The sequence below is a fragment of the Schistocerca gregaria genome, chromosome 11 (genome assembly GCF_023897955.1).
Source record: "Schistocerca gregaria isolate iqSchGreg1 chromosome 11, iqSchGreg1.2, whole genome shotgun sequence".
Classification (NCBI taxonomy): Eukaryota; Metazoa; Arthropoda; class Insecta; order Orthoptera; family Acrididae; genus Schistocerca; species Schistocerca gregaria.
Genome location: NC_064930.1, coordinates 70,976,411 through 70,990,621, shown reverse-complemented (window position 1 = coordinate 70,990,621; position 14,211 = coordinate 70,976,411). Strand labels below are relative to the sequence as shown.

Below are 14,211 nucleotides of genomic sequence, written 5' to 3'. Positions count from 1 at the left end.
AGGAGGTATTGAATAGGATTGGGGAGAAGAGGATTTTGTGGCACAACTTGACTAGAAGAAGGTATGACATGTTCTGTGGCATCAAAGGATCACCAATTTAGTATTGGAGGGCAGCGTGGAGGGTAAAATCGTAGAGGGAGACCAAGAGATGAATACACTAAGCAGATTCAGAAGGATGTAGGTTGCAGTAGGTACTGGGAGATGAAGAAGCGTACACAGGATAGAGTAGCATGGAGAGCTGCATCAAATCAGTCTCAGGTTGAAGACAACAACAACAACAACATCTCGTGAAAGAGAAATGTATCCTTTGGCAAGAACAAGTAGAAACCCTGTAGTAGTTGCGCACTAAAAAAACTACTCCAAATTACTAAGGAATATTATTAAAAAATCAGGAAACATATACATAATGTCAGAAATCAGTACTTCTGACAACAGAGGTAAGGCAGTATGGAATATAGTAAAGCAAGAGACAGGACAACCGCCCACAGAAGAGTCTAACATTACTATTGAATTGAATGGGAGGGTTATAAACGATAAGTCACATGTAGCAAATGTATTTAATAATCATTTCTTAAACATAGTAGAAAGCATAGGAACGAGAAAGATGACAGCAATAATTCGAAGAAGTAACTCTTTTTTTTTATGAATGTACCACCAACTTCTAATTCTGAAATTAAGAGAGTCATACATTCTCTCAAGAATAAAAGCTCTTCTGGTTTTGATAGTGTTTCCCATAGAGTACTAAAGATTGGTTCCCATGTAATAAGTCCGGTATTGTCCGAAATACGTAATGCATAACTCCAGGCATTTTTCTAGAGAGCCTAAAATATGCCATTGTTAAACCCCTCTTTAAGAAAGGTGATAACACAGATGTCAGTAACTACCGACCTGTTTCAATGCTGTCATCAATTTTGCAAAATTTTTGAGAACGTGATTTATTCTACAATAGTATCTCACATTGGCAACAATAATATCCTCAGCAAATCACAGTTTGGGTTTCAGAAGGGTTGGTCTACGGACAATGTCAGTACATGTTCACACATCAGATATTAAAAGCATTAAATAACAAAATAATACCGGTACGAATTTTCTGTGAACTATCCAAGGCATTTGATTGTTGAATCATAAATAAATTGAAGTTTTATGGAATTGATGATGTAGCCAATCAATGGATCATGCTATATCTAACCAAAAGAACGCAGAAAATTGTACTTAGTAGTAATCAAACAAACAGAATCCAGGGTAGATATAAAAATAGATGACAGAGGGATAGAAAAACATCTAAAATCGCTCAACAGAGGAAAGGCCGCTGGATCTGATGGGATACCAGTTGGATTTTACACAGAGAACGCGAAGAAACTTGCCCCCCTTCTTGCAGCGGTGTACCGTAGATCTCTAGAAGAGCGTAGCGTTCCAAAGGATTGGAAAAGGGCACAGGTCATCCCCGTTTTCAAGAAGGGACGTCAAACAGATGTGCAGAACTATAGACCTATATCTCTAACGTCGATCAGTTGTAGAATTTTGGAACACGTATTATGTTCGAGTATAATGACTTTTCTGGAGACTAGAAATCTACTCTGTAGGTATCAGCATGGGTTTCGAAAAAGACGGTCGTGTGAAACCCAGCTCGCGCTATTCGTCCACGAGACTCAGAGGGCCATAGACACGGGTTCACAGGTAGATGCCGTGTTTCTTGACTTCCGCAAGGCGTTCGATACAGTTCCCCACAGTCGTTTAATGAACAAAGTAAGAGCATATGAACTATCAGACCAATTGTATGACTGGACTGAAGAGTTCCTAAATAACAGAACGCACCATGTCATTCTCAATGGAGAGAAGTCTTCCGAAGTGAGAGTGATTTCAGGTGTGCCGCAGGGGAGTGTAGTAGGACCGTTGCTATTCACAACATATATAAATGACCTTGTGGATAACATCGGAGGTTCATTGAGGCTTTTTGCGGATGATGCTGTAGTATACGAGAGGTTGTAACAATGGAAAATTGTACCGAAATTCAGGAGGATCTGCAACGAATTGACGCATGGTGCAGGGAATGAATTGAATCTCAATGTAGACAAGTGTAATGTGCTGAAAATACATAGAAAGAAAGATCCCTTATCATTTAGCTACAATATAGCAGGTCAGCAACTGGAAGCAGTTAATTCCATAAATTATCTGGGAGTAGGCATTAGGAGTCATTTAAAATTGAATGATCATATAAATTTGATTGTCGGTAAAGCAGATGCCAGACTGAGATTCATTGGTAGAATCCTAAGGAAATGCAATCCTAAAACAAAGGAAGTAGGTTACAGTACGCTTGTTCGCCCACTGCTTGAATACTGCTCAGCAGTGTGGGGATTCGTACCAGATAGGGTTGATGGAAGAGATAGAGAAGATCCAACGGAGAGCAGCGCGCTTCGTTACAGGATCATTTAGTAATCGCGAAAGCGTTACGGAAATGATAGATAAACTCCTGTGGAAGACTGTACACGAGAGACGCTCAGTAGCTCGGTACGGGCTTTTGTTAATGTTTCGAGAACATACCTTCAACCTTGAGTCAAGCAGTATATTGCTCCCTCCTACGTATGTCTCCCGAAGAGACGATGACGATAAAATCAGAGAGATTAGAGCCCACACAGAGGTATACCGACAATATTTCTTTCCACAAACAATACGAGACTGGAATAGAAGGGAGAACCGACAGAGGTACTCAAAGTACCCTCCGCCACACACCGTCGGGTGGCTTGCCGAGTATGGATGTAGATGTAGATGTAGACATAATTACGACTGGGGAGGAATAATGTATGGGGTTCCGCAAGGCTCAATCGTAGGTCCCCTACTGTTTCTCATGCATGTAAAAGATCTATCGTATAATGTACAACAAGCAGAATTAGTTCTTTTTGCAGATGACAGCAGTACTGTAATCACTCCCAGTTTACACACACTAATGAAAGAAATGGTGAGCAAATTTCTGAGAAGTACCTTTGACTGGTTTTCTTCGAATTCTGAATTTCACAAAGACATATATTCAGTTTTGCACCTCTGGGGGTACTGCACCAGTGATAAGTGTAACACATTGTGATGAAACAATACATACACTTAGAATCGTAGCAGATTTTGGGGAGAAAGAAACCAGCAAGTTGACATATTTTGCTTATTTTCATTCGGTAATGTCATATGGAATAGGGTTCTGGGGTAACTCATCTTTAAGAAAGATGGTCTTTATTGCCTACAAACGCGCTGTTACAACGATGTGTGGTGCTAATCTGCGATCATCTAGAAGGCATTTGTTTTGGGGGTTGGGCATTCTGACTACTGCTTCCTAGTTGTTGTAAATAATCCACTACAGTACAAAAGGAGCAATGAGGTACATAATTACAATACTAGGAAAAAATGACATTCATTACTCAGCATTAAGGTTGTTTGTATCTCGCAAAGGGGTGCACAACGCTGCAAAAAAAAAATTTGAGCGCTTACCCAGTGATATAAAATGTGTAACACACATTTGAAAATAAATTCAAAAAGTTTCTCCTTGACAACTCCTTTTATTCCGTAGAACAATTTCTATGTTTGTAATGTGTAAAAGGTGGACGGTAGTAATTGCTAACTCAATCTGTATATCATGTTTTCATTTCGAGGAAAAAATAATACGGTGATGTTTAGAGTACAAATGGTTCAAATGGCTCTGAGCACTATATGGCTTAACTTCTGAGCTCATCAGTCCCCCAGAACTTAGAACTACTTAAACCTAACCAACCTAAGGAAATCACACACATCCATGCCTGAGGCAGGATTCGAACCTGCGACCGTGGCGGTCTCACGGTTCCAGACCGTAGCGCCTTGAACCGCTCGGCCACCCCGGCCGGCTTCAGAGTACAAGTAGATGTACAAATTAATTTGCAATATGAATGCAAAATGACTCGTTCCACATCATGACGATTTATAGCGCAAAATGATCCATGGAACATGAAAGTAACTAACTAACTGACTTATAAAAATGGTTCAAATGACTCTCAGCACTATGGGACTTAACTGCTTAGGTCATTAGTCCCCTAGAACTACTTAAACCTAACTGACATCACACACATCCATGCCTGAGGCAGGATTCGAACCTGCGACCGTAGCGGGCTCACCGTTCCAGACTGTAGCGCCTAGAACCACTAGGCCACATCGACCGGCAACTGACTTATATTTACAACAACGGTGCCGAATGTTTTTGGACATCTACCATGGCGGCGCCAGCTTCGAAGTAGGGATGGGAAAAGTCGACCGGTTGATATCGATACCGGTATTTTAGTTCTGAATAACCGGCATTTTTCGCTATTTGTTTGCCCTCGGTTATAACAGGTGTTTTTATTTTTTACTAATAACCGGGTAAAAAACTGAAATATCGATTAGCGACAACAGCAGTGCTAACATTTTTCGTTTTTAAATACTTTTTTTCTAAAGAGCGAGTAATTTTTATTTGTAAAATTTGCTTTAGTTTGAAATATTGCGTAATTATAGAAAATGGGAAAACCGATCAATGCTAGTGTAATAACAATACCAACAGAAACGTGCAACAAACGCCTGGCATAAGATTTGGTACAGTACTGGTGACGTTATATGTACCAGTAGCTACAGGGCGTGGTCTGTTAGGCGGTACGGATGTACATGCAGTGTGTAAAGTCTCGCCCCCACGTGGTCTATACCATAGTTTCTCGCTGTCTTACTGGGACATCAGTTGTATTCCAGAATGGTACCATCCGTAGTACGGAAGTATTTTATGAAGTGCGGTAGCAACGAAGTACACAAACGTCTCCCCAAGAAGCACCATCCATCATAAAATTCTTAAAACCTAAGTACTCTATGATAACAAATCAACGTAGATAATCGAAAGGTGCTCATGCGAGTTGAGTTCTATCTTAAGTTATTTGTGTAATCAATCTCTTATCAGCGGACCGTTTCCAGACTGGCTAAAATACTCCACCAGTTGAAACCTGATAGTCAAGCGAAGGTGGGATTGGATTACAATTGTGGACGGGGGCCTTCTTCACAAGAAGTGCGATAAAGAGATACCATCAAACTAACGACCAGTTTCACTTTTGCCGGTTTTTTCAAAAATATTTGAAAATGTTGTGTTCAAGTGTCTCCTTAAGCATCTGACTGGAAATAATATATTGTCCAAGTCACAGTTTGGGTTCCTTAAGAGTTCCGAATCAGAGAAAGATATTTACACATACAGTGGGAATGTGCTTAATTCATTAGGTAACAAATTAGAAGCTACTGGCATTTTCTGTGACCTGTCAAAAGCCCTTGACTGTGTTAATCACAGCATTCTAGTAAGTAAATTAGAATATTATGGTGTCGCCGGCAGTGCTCTGATATCGTTTGAACATTATCTAACAGGAAAGAAAGAGTGTCCTAGCGAAACACCTGTGCAGTCGTCATGTGATGAGTTGTTACTTATGTGTAATTTTCCTCAGGGTTCCATATTGGGCCCGTTGCTTTTTCTTGTGTACATTAACGATCTTCCAAGTGTTACATTGCCAGATGCCAAGCTTTTTTGTTTTCACATGATACTAACACTGCAAGTATGGCATTAATAAATGGTTTAAAGCTAACTCACAGTCATTAAACTTTGAAAAGACCCACTATATACAGTTCAGAACCTGTAAGAGATTTTCTTCCAGCATGTGTATAACATATGAAGACATGCACATCGAAGAGGTAGACAGGGCTAAATTCCTGGGATCACAACTCGATATTAAATTTAGTTGAGAAGGGCACACCATACAATTGCTGAAGCGCCTGAACAAGCCTGAAATTGCAGTGAGAATGTAGTCAGATATAGGAGATATAAGTATAAAAAAAGCTCGCATACTTTGCTTCATTTAATTCTATTATATCATACGGCATCATACTCTGAGGTAACTCGTCAAACCGAGCAAAACTTTTAAGCATGCAAAAGCATGTAATAAGGTGTAAATTCAAGAACATTATGTAGAAACTGTTCAAGGAACTGCTTATCAGTATATTCATTCCTTAATGAAATTTTTTGCAAGAACTAACTATGTTTCCAACCAATGGCTCAATACATGGTATCAATATTTAGAAAAAAATATCTAAATGGTGCGGAAATTGGCAGTTGACCCTGAATAACGAAATGTGTGAGGTCATCCACACGAATGCTAAAAGGAACTCGTTAAACTTCGGTTACACGATAAATCGGTCTAATCTAAAAGCGGCAAATACAAGTAAATTCCTAGGTATTACAATTACGAACAACTTAAATTGGAAGGAATACACAGTAAATGTTGTGGGGAAGGCTAACCAAAGACTGCGTTTTATTGGCTGGACACTTAGAAAATGTAACAGACCTACTAAGGAGACTGCCTACACTACGCTTGTCCGTCCTCGTTTAGAATACTGCTGCGCGATATGGGATCTTGACCAGATAGGACTGACGGAGTACATCGAAAAAGTATTGTATTATCACAGAAATGATACAGGATCTGGGCTGAAAATCGTTAAAAGAAAGCCGTTTTTTGCTGCGACGGAATCTTCTCACGAAATTCCAGTCACCAACTTTCTCCTCCGAAAGCGAAAATATTTTGTTGACACCGACCTACATGGGGAGGAACGATCACCACGATAAAATAGGAGAAATCAGAGCTCTTACGGTGTTCATTCTTTCCGCGCGCTATACGAGGTTGGAATAATAGAGAATTGTAAAGGTGGTCCAATGAACCCTCTGCCAGGCACTTAAATGTGAAGTGCAGAGTATCAATGCAGATGTAGATAAGAACAATCTACATAAAGACTTAAAACCTTGGTTCAAAAATGGGTTTAATATTCAGGAACACACATTTTCAATAAATTGCAGCAAATTTAAAAACTTTGTTTCGGATAAAGCGCAGTTTAAGCAGAATCTGAAAGACATTTTGATAGCTATTTCCTCCTACTCTATAGATGAATATCTTAAAAGAGACTGTTAAATGACCGTAAGTATAAATGTCTTTTAGATTTCAGTTCTAACAGTACTTTGTGACAACAGTCAAGATTAGGTTTTGTGTATGATGAATTTTTTAATAAGTGCGTAACTGTGTTTCAGGCTGACAGTGTATTAATTCTGTAAATATTAGCAGTTCCAGTTTACTGTAATGCATTCATCTATCGTGTCAATCTCCTGACAAATGATCAGGTTAGTGAGTATTATATTCAGATGAAACTGTGTGCCGGGCCGAGACTCGAACTCGGGACTTTTGCCTTTTGTGGACAAGTGCTCTACCACCTGAGCTACCCAAGCACGACTCACGCCCCGTCCTCACAGCTTTACTTCTGCCAGTACCTCGTCTCCTACCTCCCAAACTTTACAGAAGCTCTCCTCCGAACCTTGCAGAACTAGCACTCCTGAAAGAAAGGATATTGCGGAGACATGGCTTAGCCACAACCTGGGGGATGTTTCCGGAATGAGATTTTCACTCTGCAGCGAAGTGTGCGCTGATATGAAACTTCCTGGCAGATTAAAACTGTGTGCCCGACCGAGACTCGAACTCGGGACCTTTCCTTTTGCGGGCAAGTGCTCTACCAACTGAGCTACCCAAGCACGACTCACGCCCCGTCCTCACAGCTTTACTACAGAAGCTCTCCTGGGAACCTAGCAGAACTAGCACTCCTGAAAGAAAGGACATTGCGGGAACATGGCTTAGCCACAGCCTGGGGGGATGTTTCCAGAACGAGATTTTCACTCTGCAGCGGAGTGTGCAATGCTATGAAACATCCTGGTAGATTAAAACTGTGTGCCAGACCGAGACTCGAACTCGGGACCTTTGACTTTCGCGGGCAGGTGATCTAATGGCACACAGTTTTAATCTGCCGGAAAGTTTCATACCAGCGTACACTCCGCTGCAGAGTGAAAATCTCATTCTATTATATTCAGATGTTTTATGTTTTTTATGTTATACTTTCTGACTCGTTCCACACCCACGAGAATCAAATCATTTGTGGATCTCTGGAATGAAGCTGAATCTAATGTGATCTAATCTACAATGCTCCATTTGCTGTAAATGATGAAAACTGGGAGAATCCACAACAAACTTGTGATCCAACACAAGGAGAAAACTTGACGGTTTGTTTAGAAAGTAGCTGATTTGCTGTCTGTGTGTACATAACATGCCTTTGTGTGCCTGTTGCCCTTAAAAACACACAAATTAACACGAAAAATAGAGTTCTTCAAACGAGAGTTTCCACCCTTAAGCACTGACTACTCGCATCATCCAAATAGTGGTATGACCCCCGACTGCAAGATGATTTTACGGGAGAGTTTCAAAAAAATTAGGATCGATAGGAGAAAACTGGTGATTTTGTTGCAGCAGTCAACCACTTACCACGTTTCGAGGAATGCAGCGATGTGTGGACGCACTTACAAGCAGTCGTCCCCAGCTGTGCGATTGACCCTTTGAAACTACACTCCTGGAAATGGAAAAAAGAACACATTGACACCGGTGTGTCAGACCCACCATACTTGCTCCGGACACTGCGAGACGGCTGTACAAGCAATGATCACACGCACGGCACAGCGGACACACCAGAAACCGCGGTGTTGGCCGTCGAATGGCGCTAGCTGCGCAGCATTTGTGCACCGCCGCCGTCAGTGTCAGCCAGTTTGCCGTGGCATACGGAGCTCCATCGCAGTCTTTAACACTGGTAGCATGCCGCGACAGCGTGGACGTGAACCGTATGTGCAGTTGACGGACTTTGAGAGAGGGCGTATAGTGGGCATGCGGGAGGCCGGGTGGACGTACCGCCGAATTGCTCAACACGTGGGACGTGAGGTCTCCACAGTACATCGATGTTGTCGCCAGTGGTCGGCGGAAGGTGCACGTGCCCGTCGACCTGGGACCGGACCGCAGCGACGCACGGATGCACGCCGAGACCGTAGGATCCTACGCAGTGGCGTAGGGGACCGCACCGCCACTTCCCAGCAAATTAGGGACACTGTTGCCCCTGGGGTATCGGCGAGGACCATTCGCAACCGTCTCCATGAAGCTGGGCTACGGTCCCGCACACCGTTAGGCCGTCTTCCGCTCACGCCCCAACATCGTGCAGCCCGCCTCCAGTGGTGTCGCGACAGGCGTGAATGGAGGGACGAATGGAGGCGTGTCGTCTTCAGCGATGAGAGACGTTCTGCCTCGGTGCCAATGATGGTCGTATGCGTGTTTGGCGCCGTGCAGGTGAGCGCCACAATCAGGACTGCATACGACCGAGGCACACAGGGCCAACACCCGGCTTCATGGTGTGGGGAGCGATCTCCTACACTGGCCGTACACCTCTGGTGATCGTCGAGGGGACACTGAATAGTGCACGGTACATCCAAACCGTCATCGAACCCATCGTTCTACCATTCCTAGACCGGCAAGGGAACTTGCTGTTCCAACAGGACAATGCACGTCCGCATGTATCCCGTGCCACCCAACGTGCTCTAGAAGGTGTAAGTCAACTACCCTGGCCAGCAAGATTTCCGGATCTGTCCCCCATTGAGCATGTTTGGGACTGGATGAAGCGTCTTCTCACGCGGTCTGCACGTCCAGCACGAACGCTGGTCCAACTGAGGCGCCAGGTGGAAATGGCATGGCAAGCCGTTCCACAGGACTACATCCAGCATCTCTACGATCGTCTCCATGGGAGAATGGCAGCCTGCATTGCTGCGAAAGGTGGATATACACTGTACTAGTGCCGACATTGTGCATGCTCTGTTGCCTGTGTCTATGTGCCTGTGGTTCTGTCAGTGTGATCATATGATGTATCTGACCCCAGGAATGTGTCAGTAAAGTTTCTCCTTCCTGGGACAATGAATTCACGGTGTTCTTATTTCAATTTCCAGGAGTGTATCTGTATGGTGATGCAGGTTAAGCCATTTCTGCCTGAATTATTTTCTTTTTCTGATTTCTACAAATTAGATATTTATGTGTTTATTGTCACCAAGGAAAAGCAGTACAACAATCAAAACAAAAAGTAATCAATAATTGAAACAAAAAAAAGGCGTAACATATATGTCACGCTAGGCAGAACATACGTTTTAGGCAGAATATATGACAGCAAGTAAAATAATGCACTGCATGTGATTTACATCAGGTTCAGGCGACACTACTTCTTTTCTGTGATATGGCACAAAACATTCTATGTACAAACCAACATCACATTTGCAGCACGTTGTTCTTGTTGTTCCTTTGCACAGCACAGCATCATCGTTTTTTTTCTGTGGCACCATGGCTACCAGATGATTTGTTTCATCATATCTAATACCTTGCACCACTCTGCCTTGGTTTGAATTACCTGCAGGGTGTCCAGGACCTCTTGGTACTGCAGCATTGGAAGTCAGGTAGCATTTCACAGTGTAGTGCCAGAAGTGCAGCTGAGGCATATTTATACCAGTCTATGAAGAAGCCACCCATTATGTATAGAGATATCTTAGAAGCCATTTCTCTCCTCTGACATTCACTCTGTATAGCGCTCCATTTTCATCCATTCGGTCTGTTCCATATTTTTGTTGTATCCTCCAATTACATTGGGTCGAGGTACAAGTATTATTTTCTTCTCTTGTCTAGAGTATCGGGCAACGGTTCCGTCTGGGCTGATACCATGGCTTGTGGAAGCAATTGTTACTGTAGAATTGTCTAGTCATCTGGCAACGATTATTCCACTTTCCTTGCTGCTATTGTAATCAAAATCTCCTCTCTTATTCCTTTTGGACATAGTGTTAAAAGGTATTGAGATGGCAGTCTTTAGGCAGACGATTTTCAAGAGTTGTCGCAGTTGCACCAAAACCTAATTGCTTCAGGTAAATCAACAATGTTTGTGATGTAAACAAGTTGTCATAATAAAACCTGTAGGGAAGATGTTTGTTCTTTTCAGGAAGAGAATCGATCATTTCAATCAAAGGAGCAGCACGTTTTCCAAAAGCTTTCTCATATTTTTCATTCCTCTGGATATCAGCTCCTTGGTATATTTGAAAGTCCACTGGATGACCCACGGTTGTGTTTAGACACCATGCTTTTTACCCAAGTATAATGAACTTATCTTTCAGAAACTGTTTACATCCATGTCTGCCAAAATACTTTATCATGCTCTCGTCGTAAGACAAATCTTGCTCAGGCTGAAAGTGGAGAGCAAACTTTTTTCTTAACATATTTATTAATGGACGGAGTTTCCACATTCTATCATTAGCGTCTATTTTTGTGTTGTCTCACGAGTGAATGAATCTCATAATTGTGTCAAAGCTGTCCCTACTCATCGTGCTGTGGACCATTTCATTTCTCATGTCCAATCCAGAATCCCAGGAATATCTTTTGCTAGGTAAGTACTGTTGATGTCTCTGATCAGTCCACCATGCACCACATCTCACTCTTTTCTCACATCTGGCACACCTCAGTGATGTGGAGGGCACGAACATACAAACTCCTGGTTGTCAAACTGTTATCCTGTCCATTACACCACAGAACCGCACTATGTTATGTACCTTCTTTAACGCTATTTCTTCGTCGGTTACTTGCAGACGAGCGCCGACCCGGGTGAATGGCGGTAGGGTGTGATATCTGGAAACTTAACCTACATCACCGTACAGATAGTTTCAAAAAGTTGATCACACCGCTAGGAACCTCTCCTCTTAAGTTTCGCTTTATTTGCCTATTTAATTTAATATCTTGATTCTATGTACGAGGGTCACTCCAGAAGAAATGCAGACTATTTCTTTTTTTTTGAAATCCATCTTTTATCCTACATGTCTGAAAGTTTTACAGTGTGTAGATACATCTTTTAGGAACAATATTTTCATTTCTCCACACAATTTCCATCCATCTCAACTGCCTTACGCCATCTTGGAACCAGCGCCTGTATACCCGCACGGTAAAATTCTGGACCAACCTGTTGGAGCCTCTGTTTGGCAGCGTGCACAAGGGAGTCATCATCTTCGAACCTTGCTCCACGAAGAGACTCTTTCAGTTTCGCAAAGAGATGACAGTCACATGGAGCCAGATCAGGACTGTAAGGCGGGTGTTTCAGTGTTGTCCATCCGAGTTTTGGGATCGCTTCCACGGTTTTTTGGCCGACATGTGGCCGTGCATGGTCGTGCAACAGCAAAACGTCCTGCTTCTGCCGATGTGGTCGAACACGACTCAGCCGAGCTGGAAGTTTCTTCAGTGTCGTCGCATATGCATCAGAAATTATGGTGGTTCCACTTGGCACGATGTCCACAAGCAAGAGTCCTTCGGAATCGGAAAACACCGTACCCATAACTTTTCCAGCAGAAGGTGTGGTTTCGAAATATTTTTTCTCGGATGAATTTGGATGATGCCACTGCATTGATTGCCTCTTCGTCTCTGTCACAATTCTTCCAAGAAATTCATCTCCACCATTCTCGTACTGTTCCAAAATTACGCTGCATACCGTTTTTCTTGTTTCTTTGTGAGCCACTGTCAACATACTTGGAACCCACCTGGGACAAATCTTTTTTAACGCCAACACTTTCAGTATTTTGCAAACACTTCGTTCCCCTATCCCAACGTAGCGTGACAATTCGTTTACTGTGATACGTCTGTCAGCAGTCACCAGTTCGTTACCTCCCTGCACGTTGTATGGAGTGTGTGCAGTACGAGGCCTGCCGCCGTGAGGACAATCCTCAATATTGCCGTGCCCGCTTTCGTCACGTAACCTGCTCGCCCACCGACCAACTGTACTGCGATCGACAGCAGCATCTCCATACACCTTTTTCAACGTCTCGTAGATGTTTCCCACTGTCTCGTTTGCACAGCACAGGAATTCTGTGACAGCACGTTGCTTCTGACGAACGTCAAGTGTAGCAGCCATCTTGAAGAGATGCTGTGACGGCGCCACTCACGGGAACAGGTTGAACTAAGTTTGAAAACAAGCGCGAAGGATGTATCTACACACTGTAAAACTTTCACACGTGCAGAATGAGAGCTGTATTTTTACAATAATAGTGTTCATTTCTTTTGGAGAGACCCTCGTACATTCCGGAACAAAGTGGGAAGTTACAAGAACGCTTCTCAGTCTGTACAGAAACACAGGAGCACATACCTGTCTATGAACACTAAGAGCGGGCGGCGCCGCTGTACGTTGCTCTGCAGTAGGCATGACGGTTATCCCTGAAACAACCGGGTGCCGTTTCTTTTTTTCAACGGCAGTTTAACCTGACGGTTAAAACCGCTTAAAATAATTAGTTTCTAAAATAACCGCTTTCGATTTTTTATTCGTATTATTTCCTTCTTGTCTCTCTCAGTTCAAATATACGAGGGTCACTCCAAAAGAAATGCACACTATTTTTGTAAAAATACAGCTTTCATTCTGCAGGTGTGAAAGTTTTACAGTGTGTAGATACATCCTTCCCGCTTGTTCTCAAACTTAGTTCAACGTGTTCCCGTGAGTGGCGCCGTCGCAGCATGTCTTCAAGATGGCCGCTACACTTGACGTTCGTCAGAAGCAACGTGCTGTCACAGAATTCCTGTGCTGTGCAAACGAGACAGTGGGAAACATCCGCAAGAGATTGGAAAAGGTGTACGGAGATGCTGCTGACGATCGCAGTACAGTTGGTCGGTGGGCGAGCAGGTTACGTGAGGAAAGCGGGCACGGCAGTATTGAGGATTGTCCTCGCAGCGGCAGGCCTCGTACTGCACACACTCCAGACAATGTCAAGGGAGTTAACGAACTGGTGACTGCTGACAGACGCATCACAGTGAACGAATTGTCACGCTACGTTCGGATAGGGGAAGGAAGTGTTTGCAGAATACTGGAAGTGTTCGCTTTAAAAAAGGTGGTTTCCCAAGATGTTGACAGTGGCTCACAAACAAACAACAAAAACGGTATGCGGCGAACTTTTGGAACAATACAAGAATGGTGGAGATGAATTTGGTTCAAATGGCTCTGAGCACTATGGGACTTAACATCTATGGTCATAAGTCCCCTAGAACTTAGAACTACCTAAACCTAACTAACCTAAGGACATCACACAACACCCAGCCATCACGAAGCAGAGAAAATCCCTGACCCCGCCGCGAGATGAATTTCTCGGAATAATTGTGACAGGTGATGGAACACAGCTCCATCATTTTTCACCAGAGACAAGGAGGCAGTCAGTGGACTGGCATCATGCAAATTCATAAAAAAAGATTCAAAACCACACCTCGTGCTGGAAAAATTATAGCTACGGTGTTTTTC

The 14,211-nt window shown here is 43.1% G+C and overlaps 1 protein-coding gene and 1 non-coding gene across 2 annotated transcripts in view; one reads left to right on the top strand and one right to left on the bottom strand.

The window, feature by feature from the left end:
- The window catches only part of LOC126295216 (growth factor receptor-bound protein 14-like), an 857,388-nt gene that overhangs the window by 395,302 nt on the left and 447,875 nt on the right, over window positions 1-14,211 (top strand). The window lies entirely within an intron of this gene.
- Window positions 3,777-3,860, bottom strand: Trnap-ugg (transfer RNA proline (anticodon UGG)). The gene has a single exon. It is a non-coding gene; the product is annotated as a tRNA-Pro (tRNA).